A 6504-nucleotide genomic window follows, 5' to 3' on the forward strand; every position below is an offset into this window, starting at 1 on the left:
TGTGTATTTTATTTTTGCTGGGGCAGAAAGAAAACGCTTCTCGTAAGAAGTAAAAATGTTCACATGATTTTTTTTACACTTTGATGCACACGGGCGTGCAAGATTAATCTCATTTTCCCTTTATAGCTCATTCAATTTGGAAAAAGTCGAAACAGAAACGTGAATGCGTGTGTGGCTAATTTAAATTCGATTTATTTACAATTTACAGCCTTGTAACATCTTCATTTGCACAAATGCATTATCGATCTTTTGACGGGGGATTTTTTGTGTTGTTGAAAACGCTGAATTGTCATTAGCATAAATTAAACTTAAAAGCGACATTCGAAATTATTTATGAAGGTTTGCATTCTTCTGTCGGTCGTACGGTTGAATGCAACCGACTGACTATCGATGCTTGGCCAAATATAGAAACATTATGTTGTACTTGCGCGTTACATCACGTGCGCGTGTATAAGGTCGTAAGAATTTTGAAATTACAACTTATTTGGTGGTGAATACACACACACACACACACACACACACACACACACACACACACACATATCAGCGAATCGTGTGCTCTCTCAAGATCACGGTCGCTCTTCGCCGTTGTCGTCGTCGATGGAATGGAGGCCGCATTAATAAAACATCGACGGGGTTTTGTAGACGATGTATCGATGTAGTGTTTATATTATCTTCTTTGATGTCGACATGTGAATTGGACAGATTTGTTATTCAAGCGCTCGTCTTTCTCTTTCTCTCTCTCTCTCTCCCTCTCTCTCTCTTTCTCTCTCTCTTCTTTGGTACATAAAACTGCGCGCGCGCGTATGCTGAAGTCTTGCTCGCGCGCTAAGATTGACGGACATCACGTTCGACAGACCAAAGAGGAACGTCGCGCTTGCTCTGCTCTTTCTTTCATCGTTCCTTTTTTGTATTTCCTTCTTTTATCTGTCCTTCTTCTAGACTCTTTCCAACAGACGCCGTAGCTGCGTGTGCCTCTCTCTCTCTCTCTCTCTCTCTCTCTCTCTCTCTCTCTCTCTCTCTCTCTCTTCGCGTTTTCTTCAGAGAAGGACTTGTGTACTAAAACTTCTATGCGAATGATTTGGAACCTGCGTATAGTTTCTCAGTTTTGTATAACAATTTTTTATAAGATCAATTTTGTCGTTTTAGTTTTATATCCAGAACATCACGTAGTATATTTGAAACAATATGATTCATTATTAAAACGTCCGCGAGTAAATATTAGCTTGGATAATTATCCTACCGATTCCCGTGAAATAAAAAAAACAGTTACTATTTAATGCTCTTCTCAACGAAGTCTTAGAACTTGTGCAACGGAGAAAAAAATCTACTTTCCAAATATGGGCAAACAACGATCAATTAATAAGAAAAAATCAATGACAAGCAATCCCCTAATTTCCCGCTAAAGCGTGACAATTTTTTAGCAGGCAAAAGAGGGTGGCGGTAATTGATGTTCGCTCAGTCGCGAACGAGAGCGAGCGAGGGACGTTGTTTCATCGTCGCCGTCGACGTCGTCGTACACTGGTATCGACATTCTTCGTGAACCTTTACAGCAAAGAGAGAGAGAGAGAGAGAGAGAGAGAGAGAGAGAGAGAGAGGAGAGAGAGAAAGAGAGCTAGCAAGTCCCGCCGCCGAACCTTGACTCTTCATTAATCACCCAGTGGTATCAATGACTGACTGAGTGACTGACGGCTGGCGAGAGGTATTATGCCTTAGGCTATATACGCGCACACTGCTCTGATATTTCCCGCTGCTGCTGCTGCTGCTGCTGCTGCTGCTTCGAAGCTCACTTTCAATGTTTCCCCATCCCGACCACGATCACTCGGCTCTTCTTTTCTCGCACTGTTCAACTCTTCTCTTTTTTTGGAGCGCACTGTTGAATCAACTAATGACTACGAAAAGCTGTACCGTTTAGCGTTGAATTTTGACTGGATAACAAATATCAATGTATTTTATGCAAGATCGAGAATTAAAGACATCGATAAATAATGCAAAATAAGAGTAATTTAATTCTTTTGTGACTCTCAGTGTCGGTATTGTTACGTAATCACGTCAAAAAATAGATTACACGTTGTCAAAAGATATCCATGATCGACTGTATAAAAATAAACATTATCATATACTTAGTAACCACATATTTTTCAAAAGAAAATAAGATCACTTGAAAAAAATTATATAAAAATATTTATAGCCACGTTGCTCATGAACACCACAAAGGAAATAATTCAACTAAAGCACCATTGAGTATATTATTAGGCCACCATGACTTTATAAACCCATGTCACGATTTAATCATCGAACACTTCGATTGGAGATAAGTTAAAGAATCAGATCAAGAACAAAGGCGCAACACAATCATTCGTTCTATCAATAGACGAAAGAAGTCACACGCAACACATAGTTGTAGAGAAGCCGCAGCAAGTCGGTCGTCTGGTCATGGTTGGACAGTAGAATAGAGCGGTTTCGCAGCGCGACAAGGCGCCTCTTTACGCCTACGAGAACGCGTTCTACATGATCTGATTTTCTCAACTCTGCGAGCAGGAAAAGTGTCTTATAGTCAGGTTCAATTATTCTTTAAGATTTTTGGTATTTGTGGAAAAAACGATATCTTTAACGATAGTTAAAAAAAATCAAAGTGCAAAATGGTTAAAATGAATGATTGCAAGTAATCGATTGCATCGTCATGATTGGTAGCTTGAATATGGCCGAATAGCCATGACTTGCCTCTTAACTCCTGTCTTCTTGATTATGAGGTGCTTCAAACTGTTGGCCTACCTTTTCCATCTCCTCTTTTCTTGTTACCGGAACGTTATCAAGGCTTTTCTTTATTTCTCTTGTATTTTTATAAAATCACTTTATGACGGATATTGTTTGATTTGAACGCTCATAATTATCGTCATTTTTAATTGATCTTAATTCAAAATGATTGTGGAGTCTTAATGTTTGAGGCTGATTCTGAATTATATTTGACCACTTGCTCACCACAGTAATATTAAAAATAATATTATATTGAACATGAATCCTAATAAAAAAAAACAATCGAAGTAAAAAAAAGTGATAAAAAATTTAGAATGCAGTTGAGAAAAGAAAATTTAGAATGCAGTTTTAGTGTAGCGTCTTGAATAAGATAGCTTCGTTCGATTGTTTCGAGTAGTATCAGTTTTGTAATATAAGTCGTTAATCATTCAATTAAATTCTTGAAACATGCAATGACATTTTTGCGAAAACGTTTATAAAGTGAACATAATTTCTCTTTAGCAAACTTTATAAAAATCCCGCGATAGATAAGACAATGAATAGAATAATCTTGCTGGAAATAGCAATAGGTTTATCAAGACCATAAATCAAGTAAAGAAATGAATGATAACGTATTACATTTTTAGCATATCAAGCATCCAAAAAAATAGTTTAGTGAAATATTTTGTTGCGTAAAGAATTTTGATTGAATGACTCAAGTCAGATTAAATATGAAATTGTCAAAAATAAAAGATGCGTGTTTGAAATTACTGTGTCAATAACTTATTAATTTAAACTAGGGGAAAAAACAAACACTAATCTAAGAGTGATCATTTTTTTTACGTCATACCATTTAATAATTACAATTTAAATTATATATATTTATATATATATTTATATTTATATAATTATATATATGTCTTACACGTACGGTGCTCTAAGTTAAGTAGATGGAGTAAGGTAGGTATTTTTTAAAATTTAGACTATTACGTATATTACATGGAATGAAATAACATTTCGATCGAAAAAAAAGAAAACGCAACGTACGCACGGGCAACCGTAATACTCTTGAGTTTTAATCTTATATATCGTGAGCGTGGGATGATGTATAGACATTATTTTTACTAGTCCCATTATGACACGTGCACTCGCACGATCTCAAAGGTCAAAAGTAAAAAGTATATAACACAAATATATGTGAAACACATGGAAACTGAGAAACCCGGAGATTGAAAGCTTGTGTACACAATAAAAATTCGCTGCAAGTCGAATCGATATACAAGATAGCGCCGCTTTTTTCTCTTCGCCATTATCTTCATCTTCATTTATATATATATTTTTTCGATTTTTTAAATTTTATTCGCAAATTGTGTTTGGTTAGGTACGAACAGATACGTGTTTATGACACGTGACGTGAACAACAAAGAAAAATAATCATAACGAAACAAACAAAATACAATATTAACACTGGATCAAGTCATTCATAGTATAACAGGCTCACTTTCCCCATCTAATCAAGGATAAAGATACTTTTGTTTACTTCTCAAAGTCGATGCATATAAGAATCATATCGTCGTCCTCCGTTTTAAATACAAACTACTGGTGAAACCAAGCGTCGAAGGAAGTATCATCTTCTTTTTTATATATAAGTCTCCTCTCGATCTCGTATATGATTAATACGAAAAAGAAATTTATCAAGAAGTTCTGTATGTCGTATACGTTTCTTGACGCAATATGCAATCGTGTTCACTTATGGACTAATAATAAAGTTCCTCCGACGCTCGTCACAATTATTAATAATATAACATCATCGAATATCGCATATATTTCATAATTATGTACAAATCAGCATTTTCTCTTCGCTTCGTCGTCGGTGTCGCGCGTCTCTCCCCTGCACTTTTTATTGTTTATTGAGAAATATTATGATCTGATCACCTATACATACACACACATACAGACGCTAAGTTTAATCAACCATTTTGTTTGTTACAAGAAGATTAAAAGAGACCCCTGTATTCTTCCGAATTTGCTTATCTCGCATGACCTACTCGCTTCCTCTCTCACGGCTCTCGCATTATTTATGACTAAAATGATAATACCTCGTTTATACTTTCTCTCGTTCTCCTTGTAATCTCTTGCGCGCATGGAGCGTATCACAATATGCGTTTTCATACAAACGCATTCGTATACAATATCATTTATTTCGCGCGCGCGAGCGTTTTTCATTACGAGCAGACGAGGCAGAGAACACGCACACCTGTTTAGCCTTACACGTTCTTTTGCTCGCTGACCAAGACGACTTTTTTCCTTGCAAGCTGTAATATAAATTAATTAATATAACACGAGCAGTCTTCTTACAGAGTCTTACAAGCGTGCAGTTTTTCTCTTTGGAAATATTTCAACTACATCGGCGCTCATCTGCACGACATCTGCATAACAATGCAACGACCTTGTACTAACTGCTCTAGAAAGTGAAAACGCGTTTTCGGTTAGCACATATACCGGGGCCAACTGTTTACCTAGTGAGCAACAGATGCACGGCATTCCGTGATGAAACAAAGCGCGCATGGCTCGAACTTGAGAAAGGCGAAAAAAAGATAGGAAAAACAGAGTGGTGCACGCACGAATGGGAGGGAGGGGGGGAACGAATCGTGTATATGGAACTGGATTGCGGCGAGTTAACGATTAAAAGGCCGAATCATATATATACGTCTATATATGTGCGTGTCTCGACTCAGCTGCCCTAAAAGTCATTAGCACAGAAATAGGCGGTTATACTAGCGAGCACTACATTCAGAACGAGAGAAAGACGCACGTGGTTTTGAACATTCTTGTCTGTTGCTTTTAGTACACAGTATAATACAAGTTCACTCATCGCTAATGAATTTCTCTGGAGTGCAGAACGAAAACGCCAACGCAAGCAAACAGCTTTGATTTATAAGTTATATGCGTTTCTTTTCTTTTCTTTTGTACATGTACACCAATGTTCTTCATCCGAAACAACGACAAAGTGGTAATATAAATATTCTATAATTTTAAGTAACATTCAAAAACAGCACAATTTTTAGTGTTGCCATGAAAGAAGGGAGAGAACGCGAATCCATAAGAAAGAACAAATCATCGCGCTTAGTTCACATAGTCTTCTTTTTCTTTCGATTGCGCAAGAAATATCGAATTGGCAAGAACACTTTGAGCATTAGCAGGCATCTTATGTCCTATAAAAAAAAAACATGAATCGGTATACACAAAAAAATAATATCGTGCAAGATAGAAACTACGTCTCTCTATTTATACATATATAAATCGAGATATTGCATTTTTCGTTATCCTATAGGGATTTCGTTTTCTTTTAGTTTTTCTGCGCTCACACTCTTTCTATACATAATATAATATTTATAAATTTCCTCTTTAATATTTATCTATATATCGCGTTAACATCTATATCGGCTCTCGAGTATCAGACTTCGGGGGAGAAATGTATATTAGATGAGCGGAGGTGCAGCCGTCTATGTATATGAAAAGTATAATGCGTATCACGAGAGGGTGGTGCTGGTGGTGGCATTTACGAGTGAGAAAGAAAGAGAAAGAAATGAACGTGAAATATAATTATATGACGATAGAAAGCGAAGAATGATAATGAAAGACACATAAGTACTCGAATGAATAAAATAATATATATACAAAAAAAAAAGCTTTTTTCCCAGTTCTCGAGATATACTTTAGTAAATAAACAAACTTCAATCGCAATATTATTACAGCCAATAATTT

This window comes from Phymastichus coffea, unplaced genomic scaffold, assembly GCF_024137745.1.
Source record: "Phymastichus coffea isolate CEN01 unplaced genomic scaffold, Cenicafe_Pcof_1.1 PCOF00046, whole genome shotgun sequence".
Lineage (NCBI taxonomy): Eukaryota > Metazoa > Arthropoda > Insecta > Hymenoptera > Eulophidae > Phymastichus > Phymastichus coffea.